Below are 15480 nucleotides of genomic sequence, written 5' to 3'. Positions count from 1 at the left end.
CAGAATAAATGTGCCGAAATATATTTGAGTGAGAAAAGTAACGTAAGAGGGCTTTGTCTTTTGCGTAAATAGTCATGATTTCTCGAGCAGGATTATGTGTCTGCAAGCCCTGCTCCTTGTATGAACCAGAGCAGACGCTGTATACGTCCTTGTAAAGAAGGCGCCCATCGCAGGCTAAGGTTCGCAGGCCTAATTAGCGACTCGGCGCTTCGATATTTCTCTGGGAGAGACTCCGCTAAGCTCGCAGTTTTAAGCGGCAGAGCCGTAAATACGTAGGCAGTTATTCTACGTGGGATATTTCCAGTAAAGGCGCTACTTGCATGCAGCGGCACGTAAACACGGCTCAGCGCTTTCGGTGGCTAAAGCGGAAAGCAGCGCTTATCAGCGAGCGAGATTCAGCACAGCTGTATAAAAAGCGGACAGGGCGAACCAGTGAATTTTCGCCTTGCACAATCAAATAATTTTCCCAGATCTCGACATCCTCATGCAGTAGGTCATGTCTAGCAGGTTGTTCCAAATTTCGGAAATGTATGGGAGTTACACATGTATACAGATAAGTCCCGTGGAACAGAACCGTGCTACGTTCACATCTCTGAGCATCATGTGACCACTGGTATAGTTATGTTAAATGTTACAGCATTCAAGTTAGCTTCTAATTTCTGTAAAGGAAATGTGGAGAAGGAGGAGTTGACATATCTGTCAGAAACTTCGATATCAAGAATATTTATATTAATAAATTTTGCTCAGAGCAGACAGGACTTAGAAGCTTGTGCAAGAGAAGTAGTATTTCGTAATAAGTCCTTTATAACAGTAGGTATATACAGATCACCTTCAGGAAATTTTAACCTCTTCATAAAAAATCTGGAAGCTCTGTTGTTCTATCTATCTCATGGTAGAAAACAAGGAAATAGTGGTTGCTGGTGATTTTAATGTGGATTTATTGAAAAGCTCTGTCAGTGAACAATTATTGCAGTCAGTATCACTATCATTCAATTTAGTTCCTATTGCGAACTTTGCTAATGTTGTTGAGACTGGTTTGATGCAGCTCTCCATGCTACTCTATCCTGTGCAAGCTTCTTCATCTCCCAGTACCTACTGCAACCTACATCCTTCTGAATCTGCTTAGTGTATTCATCTCTTGGTCTCCCTCTACGATTTTTACCCCCCACGCTGCCCTCCAATACTAAATTGGTGATCCCTTGATGCCTCAGAACATGTCCTACCAACCGATCCCTTCTTCTGGTCAAGTTGTGCCACAAACTTCTCTTCTCCCCAATCCTATTCAATACTTCCTCATTAGTTATGTGATCTACCCATCCAATCTTCAGCATTCTACTGTAGCACCACGTTTCGAAAGTTTCTATTCTCTTCTTGTCCAAACTATTTATCGTCCATGTTTCACTTCCATACATGGCTACACTCCAAACAAATATTTTCAGAAATGACTTCCTGACACTTAAATCTATACTCGATGTTAACAAATTTCTCTTCTTCAGAAACGCTTTCCTTGCCATTGCCAGTCTACATTTTATATCCTATCTACTTCGACCATCATCAGTTATTTTGCTCCCCAAATAGCAAAACTCCTTTACTACTTTAAGTGTCTCATTTCCTAATCTAATTCCCTCAGCATCACCCGACTTAATTCGACTACATTCCATTATCCTCGTTTTGCTTTTGTTGATGTTCAGCTTATACCCTCCTTTCAAGACACTGTCCATTCTATTCAACTGCTCTTCCAAGTCCTTTGCAGTCTCTGACAGAATTACAATGTCATCGGCGAACCTCAAAGTTTTTATTTCTTCTCCATGGATTTTAATACCTACTCCGAATTTTTCTTTTGTTTCCTTTACTGCTTGCTCAATATACTTGCCACCTTTAGAATTTGAAAGAGAGTATTCCAGTCAACATTGTCAAAAGCTTTCTCTAAGGCTACAAATGCTAGAAACGTAGATTTGCCTTTCCTTAATCTTTCTTCTAAGATAAGTCGTAACATCAGTATTGCCTCACGTGTTCCAGTGTTTCTACGGAATCCAAACTGATCTTCCCCGAGGTCGGCTTCTACTAGTTTTTCCATTCGTCTGTAAAGAATTCGTGTTAGTGTTTTGCAGCTGTGGCTTATTAAACTGATTGTTCGGTAATTTTTACATCTGTCAACACCTGATTTCTTTGGGATTGGAATTATTATATTCTTCTTGAAGTCTCACGGTATTTCGCCTGTTTCATACATCTTGCTCACCAGATGGTAGAGTTTTGACAGGACTGGCTCTCCCAAAGCCGTCAGTAGTTCCAATGGAATGTTGTCTACTCCGGGGGCCTTGTTCCGACTCAGGTCTTTCAGTGCTCTGTCAGACTCTTCACGCAGTATCATATCTCCCATTTCATCTTCATCTACATCCTCTCCCATTTCCATAATATTGTCCTCAAGTACATCGCCCTTGTATAGACCCTCTATATACTCCAACCACCTTTCTGCTTTCCCTTCTTTGCTTTGAACTGGGTTTCCATCTGAGCTCTTGATGTTCATACAAGTGGTTCTCTTATCTCCAACGGTCTCTTCAATTTTCCTGTAGGCAGTATCTATCTTACCCCTAGTGAGATAAGCCTCTACATCCTTACATTTGTACTCTAGCCATCCGTGCTTAGCCATTTTGCACTTCCTGTCAATCTCATTTTTGAGACGTTTGTATTCCTTTTTGCCTGTTTCATTTACTGCATTTTTATACTTTCTCCTTTCATCAATTAAATTCAATATTTCTTTTGTTACCCAAGGATTTTTACTAGCCCTCGTCTTTTTACCTACTTGATCCTCTGCTGCCTTCACTACTTCATCCCTCAAAGCTACCCATTCTTCTTCTACTGTATTTCTTTCCCCCATTCCTGTCAATTGTTCCCTTATGCTCTCCCTGAAACTCTGTACAACCTCTGGTTCTTTCAGTTTATCCAGGTCCCATCTCCTTAAATTACCACCTTTTTGCAGTTTCTTCAGTTTTAATCTACAGGTCATAACCAATAGATTGTGGTCAGAGTCCACATCTGCCCCTGGAAATGTCTTACAATTTAAAACCTGGTTCCTAAATCTCTGTCTTACCATTATATAATCTATCTGATACCTTTTAATATCTCCAGGGTTCTTCCATGTATACAACCTTCTTAAACCAAGTGTTAGCTATGATTATGTTGCACTCTGTGCAAAATTCTACCAGGCGGCTTCCTCTTTCATTTCTTAGCCCCAATCCATATTCACCTACTATGTTTCCTTCTCTCCCTTTTCCTACACTCGAATTCCAGTCACCCATGACTATTAAATTTTCGTCTCCCTTCATTATCTGAATAATTTCTTTTATTTCATCATACATTTCTTCAATTTTTCATCATTTGCAGAGCTAGTTGGCATATAAACTTGTACTACTGTAGTAGGTGTGGGCTTCGTATCTATCTTGGCCACAACAATGCGTTCGCTGTGATGTTTGTAGTAGCTTAGCCGCATTCCTATTTTCCTATTCATTATTAAACCTACTCCTGCATTACCCCTATTTGAATTTGTGTTTATAACCCTGTAGGCACCTGACCAAAAGTCTTGTTCCTCCTGCCACCGAACTTCACTAATTCCCACTATATCTAACTTTAGCCTATCCATTTCCCTTTTTAAATTTTCTAACCTACCTGCCCGATTAAGGGATCTGACATTCCACGCTCCGATCCGTAGAACGCCAGTTTTCTTTCTCCTGATAACGACATCCTCTTGAGTAGTCCCCGCCCAGAGATCCGAATGGGGGACTATTTTACCTCCGGAATATTTTACTCAAGAGGACGCCATCCCCTTGCTTTCAGGCGTTCGCAGTACCAGCACAGAAAGGCCGTTTTGGTTATTGTTACAAGGCCAGATCAGTCATCATCCAGACTGTTGCCCTTGCAACTACTGAAAAGGCTGCTACCCCTCTTCAGGAATCACACGTTTGTCTGGCCTCTCAGCAGATACCCCTCCGTTGTGGTTGTACCTACGGTACGGCTATCTGTATCGCTGAGGCACGCAAGCCTCCCCACCAACGGCAATGTACTTTGCTAATAGGATATGTAAATGCTCTGCGACTGCCATTGATAATATCTTTGAGGGCAAATCAAGGGAAAAAAGACATATCATAAAACCAACAGTAATTGGGCTATCTGATCATGACATGTTACATCTTGTGTTAAATGTTCAAACTTGTCAGGATAAAAAATCTATTAAATCTGAGTACAGGAGGGTAATAAATCAGTCAAAAATTGAGAAATTCAGGAAACTGGTCAAACACATGAACTGGATAGATGTTCACAATACTTCTGACTCAAATGGAAAATACAAAACATTCATTAAAAAAGTTACCTCAACTTTTTAAAATTTTTTTCCCCTAAAGGTAACTCAAGTCACACAGAACTCAACTTGGGGTTACCAGGTTCGGTGAACAGTGCAATGGAATATCTGAGACCAGTCTTTAAAAATAACTTCAATAAAATGGAAAAGACACTCACGTCTCCCAGAGAAGAAACATGCATGATAAAATCCTTATACTCTAAGTATTCCAGTGGATATGATAACATATCAACGAAGTTAATCAAAGAGTGCTCATGAGAACTGAGTTCTATCTTAAGTTATTTGTGTAAAAAATCTCTTATCAGCAGAACATTTCCAGACTGGTTAAAATATGCTGAAGTTAAGCCTCTTTACAAGAAGGAGGATAAAGGGATACCATCAAACTATCGACCAGTTTCACTTTTGCGGGCTTTCTCAAAAATATTTGAAAAGGTTGTGTTCAAGCGTCTCCTTAAGCATCTGACTGCAAATAATATATTGACAAAGTCACAGTTTGGATTTCTTAAGGGTTCTGATGTAGAGAAAGCTATTTACACTTACAGTGAGAATATACTCGTACTTAACTCATTATATAATAAATTATAGGCTACTGGCATTTTCCGTGACCTGTCAAAAGTCTTTGTGAACCTCACCATTCTCTTAAGTAAATCAGAATATTATGGTGTCACCAGCGGCGCTGCAAAATGATTGGTGTCTTACCTAGCTAACAGGAAACAAAGAGTGTTGCTGCAAAATACCGCACAATAAGCAGTCAGTATTCATCTGACTTGGAATTAATTACATGTGGTGTTCCTCATGGTTCCAGCTAGGGTCCACTGCTTCTTCTAGTGTACGTTAATGACCTCTCATCTGTTACATTGCCAGATGCTAAGTTTTTTTGTTTTCAGATGATACAAACAGTGCAGTAAGTAGCAAATCAAGTACAGATTTAGCAACAGCTGCTAATCAAATTTTCGCTGATATTAATAAATTGTTTAAAGCTAATTCACTGTCATTAAACTTTGAGAAGATCCGCAGTATGCAGTTCAGAACCTGTAAGAGATTTCCTTCCAGCATGTGTATAACATATGAAGAAGACATGCAGATCGCATAAGTTGACAGTGTTAAATTTCTGGGGTTACAATTCAATAATAAATTCAGTTGGGATGGGCACACCACAGAACTGCTTAAGCGCCTAAACAAGTCTGTATCTGCAGTGAGAATGATGTCATATATATAGAAAACTTACATACTTTACTTACATTCATTCTGTTGTTGTTGTGGTCTTCAGTCCTGAGACTGGTTTGATGCAGCTCTCCTTGTTACTCGATCCTGTGCAAGCTTCTTCATCTCCCAGTACCTACTGCAGCCTACATCCTTCTGAATCTGCTTAGTGCACTCATCCCTTGGTCTCCCTCTACGATTTTTGCCCTCCACGCTGCCCTCCAGTACTAAATTGGTGATCCCTTGATGCCTCAGAACATGCCCTACCAACCGATGCCTTCTTCTAGTCACGTTGTGCCACAAACTCCTCTTCTCCCCAATTCTATTCAATACCTCATCATTAGCCATGTGATCTACCCATCTAATATTCAGCATTCTTCTGTAGCACCACATTTCGAAAGCTTCTATTCTCTTCTTCTCTAAACTATTTATCGTCCATGTTTCACTTCCATACATGACTACACTCCATACAAATACTTTCAGAAACGACTTCCTGACACTTAAATTGTATTCGATGTTGACAAATTTCTCTTCTTCAGAAACGATTTCCTTGCCATTGCCAGTCTACATTTTATATCCTCTTTACTTCGACCATCATCAATTATTTTGCTCCCCAAATAGCAAAACTCCTTTACTACTTTAAGTGTCTCATTTCCTAATCTAATTCCTTCAGCATCACCCGACTTAATTCGACTACATTCCATTATCCTCGTTTTGCTTTTGTTGATGTTCATCTTATACCCTCCTTTCAAGACACTGTCCATTCCGTTCCACTGCTCTTCCAAGTCCTTTGCTGCCTCTGACAGAATCACAATGTCATCGGCGAGCCTCAAAATTTTTATTTATTCTCCATGGATTTTAATACCTACTCCGAACTTTTCTTTTGCTTCCTTTACTGCTTGCTCAATTTACAGATCGAATAGCATTGGGGAGAGGATACAACCCTGTCTCACTCCCTTCCCAACCACTGCTTCCCGTTCATGTCCCTCGACTCTTATAACTGCTATCTGCTTTCTGTACAAATTGTAAATAGCCTATCGCTCCCTGTATTTTGCCCCTGCCACCTTCATGATGTTCATTCTATAATGTCATATGGGATGATATTCTGGGGCAACTCATCAAACTGAGCAAAAGTTTTTAGGGTGCAAAAGCGTGTGGTAAGAATCATTTGTGGTGTAAACTCAAGAACATGATGCAGCAACCTATTCAAGGAACTTTGTGTTCTAACCACTGCTTCTCAGTATATTTATTCCTTAATGGAATCTGTTGCAAGTAATACACCTCCATTTCCAACCAATAGCTGAATATATAGTATCAATACTAGGAATAGGAACAATCTACATAAAGACCTAAAATCACTTACCTTGGTCCAAAAAGGGGTCCAATATTCAGGAAAACACATTTTCAATAAACTGCCAGAAACCATTTAAAACTTGGTTTCAGATAAACACTGTTTATACAAAGTTTAAAAGACTTTTTTATAGGCCACTCCTTCTACTCCATAAATTAATGTCTTAACAGAGACTGTTAAGCCAGCTTAAGTAAAAATGTCTTTTAGATTTCGGTTTTGACAGCGCCTGGTCACAACAGTCAAGATTAGATATTTTGTGTATGATAAATTTATTAATAGTGCATAACAATGTTTCATTCTGACAGCGTGTCAATTCTGTAAATATTAGCTGTTCCAGTTTACTGCATTGTATTCACCTATTTCGACAATCTCCTCACAAATAATCAGGAGTATTATATTCAATGCTCTATGTTTTTATGTTATTATTTCTGTCATGTTCAACACCCACAAGAATGATCTCAGTTTTTGGGTTTATGGAACGAAAACTGAATCTAATCTAATCGCAACGACAACAGTCTGTAACAAATCCTAGCATTCCCGTATCTGGCACCTACTTATATGCGTTGTTTTTAACACAGTCAGGGCCTGGAGAAACATTTGGCGTGCTTTGTCTGTCTGAACACAGTTTAAACCCAGCAATAGACAAGTTAAATGTTGAAGATTTTAAACTTACAGTCGCAGAAGTACTATGAAGAAAGGAAGAATTGTCATTTATATGTAAACTAACAGTACATTTACGGGCAAAATTGTTTTTGTGTAGAAGAAAACACGGAAACATGTACATTTGAAGTGTAACTATTTTTGTTTTGCCGAAAATTGACATTTTGAAACTCGTTGTTTATAAAATATAAGTTGATTCTTGCAAAGAAGAACACAGCAACAGGCCATTATTGGTAATGCTATTTGTTTACACAAATGGCGCCGTTACCGGTTTCGAACCGACAGGTCATTTTAGACGGCTGTTCACAACTAGATATACATTTGTGGGTGTTTACATTAGTTTCGATTCTTTATTCCCGCTTGCGGTGGTGGTGCTCTACAGCAAACAATGACTTAAGAAACGAAACAGAATGATGCGTGATTTTCGACGTAAATAATCTGTAACTACAACAACTCATCCTTCAAGATACGTTTACATTGTGTTCAGTCATCACGAGGGATAGTTACGTTTAAATAGGTCGTTTTTAATATCGTTTTTTGCTGTAGTGCACTATCTCCCCAAGGAACTTTCCAACACGAGAAGGAATAAAGCACTGAAATTAAAGTACACATCAACAAATGTGTATCCAGACGTGAACAGCTATCTGAAGAAGCACCTATCGGTTCGAATCCGGTAACAACGATATTTGTGTCCTAAGTAACATTGTCAATGGTGGCTGTTTCCTCTTTTCATCTTCGTACGAATCAAACTCGATGTAATTATTTTATTTGACAGATCTAATATGGCAGCTGCTCAGAAGTTTTAGAAATAATTGAAAAATCATCAGATCTTCTGTTCGTTCCCCTAGATGTTTTCTGAGCTAGCCCTGTGTTCCAAGATCTGCACTTCTCGATCAGTGTCACCCACGTCTATGTGTCGTCACCTCTATGAGCTGTTGATCAATCTGTTGACACCATGTCACTACGGATGGAAGCAACACTGCATTTCGTCCATATGTCACCGGAATTTGATGATGAGTCTCTGCGCATGTTAGAGGATTTGCCCATAAGAAGCGTACTGTTCCACCAACTTTATCTGTGGAGTACGTAGCCAGTTATCACGCGATTTCAATCGTGCGGTGTGATGCATCTGTTATCTGAACCACAGCAGAACTGTGTCTGCAGGAAACTCTCTTCAAGTAAGGTACGTATGTACTCAGGATATTTTGAAAGAAATAAACGCTTTTCGGTGAATTTAAAGATCCGATATCTGAGGAAAAAAGGGCAACAAATCTGCTGCATCCATCATGCACTGAGGTGTCATGGGATAGCGGTATGCAAATGTGCAGATGACAGTAGTATCACGTACACAAGGTATAAAACGGCAGTGTATTGGTGGAGCTGTCATTTGTGCTCAGGTGACTGGTGTGAGAAAGTTCTCGATTCGGCAATGGCAGCACGACGGGAACTGACAGACTTTGAATGCGGAATAATTGTTGGAGTTAGACACATGGGACATCCCATTTCGGAAATCTATAGGAAATTGAATATTCCGAGATCGACAGAGTAAAGAGTGTGCTCAGAATACCGACTTTCAGAAATTACCTCTCACCAAGGACAAGGCAGTGGCTGACTGCCTTCACTTAGCGACCGAGAGCAGCTGCTTTTGCGTAGTGTTGCTTGTCTGTTAGGAAAGTGCGGCGTTAATGGGTTCTGGCTGCAGACAATGACGCAAATGTCTTTGCTAACAACGCGAAATCGCCTGCAGCGCCACCCCTAGGCTCATAATCGTATCGGTTGGACCTGGCCCGAAGAGTCCCGATCTCAGTTGGTAAGAACTGATGGCGGGGTTCGAATGTGGCGCAGACACCACGAAGCCATAGACTCAAGCACTATACAAGACAGTGATGTCTCCATAATGGTGTGGATTGTGTTTACGTGGAATGGACAGGTACTCTGATCTAACTGGACTGATCATTGACTGGGAATGGTTATATTCGACTTGTTGGAGACCATCTGCAGCCATTCAACGATGGAATGTTTTCGGATAACAACGCACCTTGTCATTGGGACAGTTTGAGCGAATGATTTCTACATTCAGATCAGCCGACTTTAATACACTCCTGGAAATTGAAATAAGAACACCGTGAATTCATTGTCCCAGGAAGGGGAAACTTTAATGACACATTCCTGGGGTCAGATACATCACATGATCACACTGACAGAACCACAGGCACATAGACGCAGGCAACAGAGCATGCACAATGTCGGCACTAGTACAGTGTATATCCACCTTTCGCAGCAATGCAGGCTGCTATTCTCCCATGGAGACGATCGTAGAGATGCTGGATGTAGTCCTGTGGAACGGCTTGCCATGCCATTTCCACCTGGCGCCTCAGTTGGACCAGCGTTCGTGCTGGACGCGCAGACCGCGTGAGACGACGCTTCATCCAGTCCCAAACATGCTCAATGGGGGACAGATCCGGAGATCTTGCTGGCCAGGGTAGTTGACTTACACCTTCTAGAGCACGTTGGGTGGCACGGGATACATGCGGACGTGCATTGTCCTGTTGGAACAGCAAGTTCCCTTGCCGGTCTAGGAATGGTAGAACGATGGGTTCGATAACGGTTTGAATGTACCGTGCACTATTCAGTGTCCCCTCGACGATCACCAGTGGTGTACGGCCAGTGTAGGAGATCGCTCCCCACACCATGATGCCGGGTGTTGGCCCTGTGTGCCTCGGTCGTATGCAGTCCTGATTGTGGCGCTCACCTGAACGGCGCCAAACACGCATACGACCATCATTGGCACCAAGGCAGAAGCGACTCTCATCGCTGAAGACGACACGTCTCCATTCGTCCCTCCATTCACGCCTGTCGCGACACCACTGGAGGCGGGCTGCACGATGTTGGGGCGTGAGCGGAAGACGGCCTAACGGTGTGCGGGACCGTAGCCCAGCTTCATGGAGACAGTTGCGAATGGTCCTCGCCGATACCCCAGGAGCAACAGTGTCCCTTATTTGCTGGGAAGTGGCGGTGCGGTCCCCTACGGCACTGCGTAGGATCCTACGGTCTTGGCGTGCATCCGTGCGTCGCTGCGGTCCGGTCCCAGGTCGACGGGCACGTGCACCTTCCGCCGACCACTGGCGACAACATCGATGTACTGTGGAGACCTCACGCCCCACGTTTTGTGCAATTCGGCGGTACGTCCACCCGGCCTCCCGCATGCCCACTGTACGCCCTCGCTCAAAGTCCGTCAACTGCACATACGGTTCACGTCCACGCTGTCGCGGCATGCTACCAGTGTTAAAGACTGCGATGGAGCTCCGTATGCCATGGCAAACTGGCTGACACTGACGGCGGCGGTGCACAAATGCTGCGCAGCTAGCGCCATTCGACGGCCAACACCGCGGTTCCTGGTGTGTCCGCTGTGCCGTGCGTGTGATCATTGCTTGTACAGCCCTCTCGCAGTGTCCGGAGCAAGTATGGTGGGTCTGACACACCGGTGTCAATGTGTTCTTTTTTCCATTTCCAGGAGTGTACCATCGAACATTTATGGTACATGTTGGAGAGGTCAGTTCGTGCGAAAAATCCTGCAAAGGCAACACTTTCGCAATTATGGATGACTGTAGAGGCAGCATGGCTCAATATTTCTGCAGGGGACTTCCAACGACTTGTTGAGTCCTCGCCACGTCGAGTTGGTGCACTGTGCCGGAGAAAAAGGAGGTCCGAAGCGATATTAGCGGGCAACCCACGACTTTTTTCACCTCCGTGCATGTCACGCATCGAGATAATGTGGACGAGATGAAAGAGATAAGGTGGCATGTCAAGGTGTACTGTACAGACGCCTACGTTTAGTGAGGTGGAGCCACATGGCTCACCACGAGGCAGTAAACTGCGGCTGTTTTCGATATTTGTGTCATCCAAGGTCGGCGATACGGCTGGACTTACCCCATATTATTTATTTTTCTTGGGCCACTTAAAATAGTGTCTGCTCGTTCGAGCAAGCACACTTAATGAACTAAAATAATGAGTACCAAACGAAATCCTCGGTATTCCAGCTGAGCTGTTTTCAGCGAGCAATGGGGAGTCGCAACGGTAGATTACACGAATGCGTACGTTACCGTGAAGGAAGCTACCTGAAGGACGTAAGATTGAAACACTGGTAATTTCAAACTAACTGGCAGATTACAATTGTGTTATAGACCGGGACACGAAGCTACCTCAAATCTCCACCGAAGTTCACAATTTCGGGTCCCAGTCCGGCAAACAGTTTTAATCGGTCGGGAAATTTAAAATCAGCGCACACTCCACTGTAGAGTGAAAATTCACTCGGGACTGGTAATTTAGAACGTCGTTTCGTAAATGATATTTTATAATAGTTCAGTTTCTGTCTATGAAATGTTTTGTTAGCTGTATTGTCGTTTTGTTGGGATTTCAGAGATTCCCAGTTATTTGCGTCATGTTGAATTTACAGCTTCGTTTTGGGATACGAAATACAAAGACAGGCAGATAAATAGCCGAAGCACTTGGAAGTACATTGAGGTGAAAACCTCGTGGTACATCCAAGTGCTTCGGCTATTGATCTGAAAGAAACTGACAACAGTTGTAACTGGTGCTATGTCAGATTGGGAAAAAATATTCGTTAGTCCTGATGCCATCTGCCTGTCTTGGAATTTCCTCTTCTGAACTAGTGAAGAATGTTAAGCATCAAATGCAGGAAGAAAAAAATTCTACTGTATTAGGACGAAAAGCATTACTATGCGATAAGCATCTCTCACGTGAACATGACCGAAACATGACCGAGCGAGGTGGCGCAGTGGTTAGCACACTCGACACGCATTCGGGAGGATGACGGTTCAAAACCGGGTCCGACCATCCTGATTTATGTTTTCCCTGATTTCCCTAAATCGCTTCAGGGAAATGCCGGGATGGTTGCTTTGAAAGGGCACGGCCGACTTCCTTCCCCGTCCTTCCCTAATCTGATGGGACCGATGACCACGCTATTTGGTCCCTTCCCCCAAATCAACCAACCAACACGTGAATATGTGACTGCTGTGGTTGAGAACTTGTATGTTGCAGGAATGATATACCACTGTTCGTTTATCACTAGAACAGTAGTTAAGACTCAATGGATCTTACGATTAAAACAACTAAAGTGTTTTAGAGCTTCAGACTTCTTAATCTCCTTGTCTGCCCGAAGAATTCATGAACGTTTGAGAAGAATGCGACTTTTATCGTATTTAGGCGCCAGTAGCCAGTTCTTTACAATCTAACTACTGCTATCGTTTTCGTACAAAAATAATTTCTTAAAGTGTCATGTACGGGTTTCTAAGTATGAATATGTAAAATTTGTGCCCATGCATAAGCTGAAGCCGGCCGGGGTGGCCAAGCGGTTCTAGGCACTACAGTCTGGAACCGGGCGACCGCTACGTCGCAGGTTCGAATCCTGCCTCGGGCATGGATGTTTGTGATGTCCTTAGGTTAGTTAGGTTTAAGTAGTTCTAAGTTCTAGGGGACTGATGACCTCAGAAGTTAAGTCCCATAGTGCTCAGAGCCATAAGCTGAAAATAAACTGCCTCATACTTACGGTAAGTACGATAGTCTATGAATTCCCGTTGTCTTCTTTCCAAAACCGGTACGAGAATCGCGAGATGTGCGGCTTTGGGTAAATGTATTAATGATCTTTTCGTAATAAATTCCTGCTTAAACAAATCCATCGGCGTGCTGTACAAACGTTACAGTGTGTTCGTAGCGTGCGGTGTTAGAAGAGAGATAGTGCCCCGAACTTTCGACTTCAGCCACATTCCTTACACTGTTACGAAGCTCCGAATAACATCTTTGGTTATCGGCAGATGACTCTCACATTACATGAGTGAACCTCTTAAGCACGTTGCGACGATGTGGCTGACTGAGTTATCTACGGGAAATGGATGCGACACCAGCTTTTCGCTGTAAACAAGATATCAGTGGGATTAATCATAAGTGATTCGTGTTGGATACAAGCATTCTATCGCAAAATATCTGGAAAACGGTGTTCAGTATAGAGGCCAGCTCGAAACCTACCGAGCTTCGTACAGGCTTCTACAAACTACTTCCGGAGGTTCGAGCAAGGTGGCGCTGTGGTTAGCACACTGGGATCGTATTCGAGAGGACGACGGGTCAAATCCCCTCCCTGCCATTCTGATTAACGATATCCTTGATTTCTCTAAATTGCTCCAGGAAAATGCCTGGATGGTTCTTTTGAAAAGGGAACGGTCGACTTCCTTACCCATCCTTTCATAATCCGAGCTTGTGCTCCGTTTATTCCTTATCTCAAGGAAAAGCTTTGTAGCGGGACAAAGGCGTGGGTTTTTGCGCAAACAAAAACGTTCGCTTAAAATTTCAGGGTGCAGGGATAGGCAATTGACTTCTACAGAAACAGACAGAAACAAATTTCGTGCTGTTGATTTTAAATTTAGGTCCGTCTACATGGAACTGAAGAAACCCTGTTTTATTACGACATACGTTTCGCCTTTATCGACCTGAACGAGAACAAACATTTGATCATATTCTCAATAGTGTAATAGTGAAATATCGAATGAATGGAAACAGAGGAACAGCTTTGAAACTAAGAAAACGGTTATGCTTGTAGAGCATCGTCTACAAACCTTCCCACTGATTACACATATCAAAAAATAAAGGCCGAACCGCGTTTGACATGATAATATTGGTAACATGAAACTTAATAACACAATATTACGCGTAACTGAGCATGACAGTCTAGGAAAAGTTCAAGACGATAAACAGATATTCCACATTAGACACAGATAGTCGGAGTTCCTCGTTATTATACACTGCGTTGAGAAATGTAATGGGACAGTGATATGCACATATACAGGTGGCGGTAGTATCGCATACACAAGGTATAAAAAGGTTGTTCATTTCGCAGAGCTGTCATTTGTACGTGGCTTTCCAACTTGATTATGGCCGCATAATAGGAGTTAACACATTTTGAAGGCGGAATGGAAGTTGGAGCTAGATGCATGGGACATTCCATTCTAGGCGCTTCAATCCGGAACCGCGCTGTTGCAACGGTCGCAGGTTCGAATCCTGCCTCGGGCATGGATGTGTGTGATGTCCTTAGGTTAGTTATGTTTAAGTAGTTCTAAGTCTAGGGGACTGATGACCTCACAATTTAAGTCCCATAGTGCTCAGAGCCATTTGAACCATTCCATTCCGGAGATCGTTAGTAAATTCAGTATTCCGAGACCCACGGTGTCAAGAGCGTGCCGAGAACAGCAGATTTCAGACATTACCTCTCACCGTGCACAATGCAGTGGCCTTTACGACTGAGATCAGCGGCGTTTGCGTAGAGTTGTCATTAGTAATAGACAAATGATACTGCATGAAATAACAGCAAAAATCGATATGCGACATATGACGAACGTTTGCGTTAGGTAAAAAAAAAAAAAAAAAAATATTCAATCTCTCTGTACTAATGTAATAGACATTACAGTTTTGTAAAAGAATTTATGATCCAGTTTTGTAAAAGAATATATGATCCTTTCCAAACATAGGACATCATTGTCAAATGTTACGATATATCATAGCATCTGTGACACCCATATGTTTGTAAACTCTTTGTATGTACCAAAACATGTGGTGCGTGGTTGGAATGATCTCAGTGACAAATATAAAGTGTACAGTGACAACTATTACGTGTGCAACAACGAGGATGCAGTGGAAATGCATTTACATCGATTGGATGAACGTTATGAAAACAATCACTCGAAACCGACGTTTCACGTAAGTCACATACAACGAAAATCTGCAACGCAACCATCTGTGTGTGGCGTGTTTGTAATTATGTTTTATTTATATTTTAGGACAATTAATCTATAAAAAACACACAAAATGTCAGAAAGAAAGCATGTAAACCGACTGATGATGA

This window comes from Schistocerca cancellata, chromosome 2 (assembly GCF_023864275.1).
Source record: "Schistocerca cancellata isolate TAMUIC-IGC-003103 chromosome 2, iqSchCanc2.1, whole genome shotgun sequence".
Lineage (NCBI taxonomy): Eukaryota > Metazoa > Arthropoda > Insecta > Orthoptera > Acrididae > Schistocerca > Schistocerca cancellata.
Note: the sequence above shows the minus strand (reverse complement) of the source record.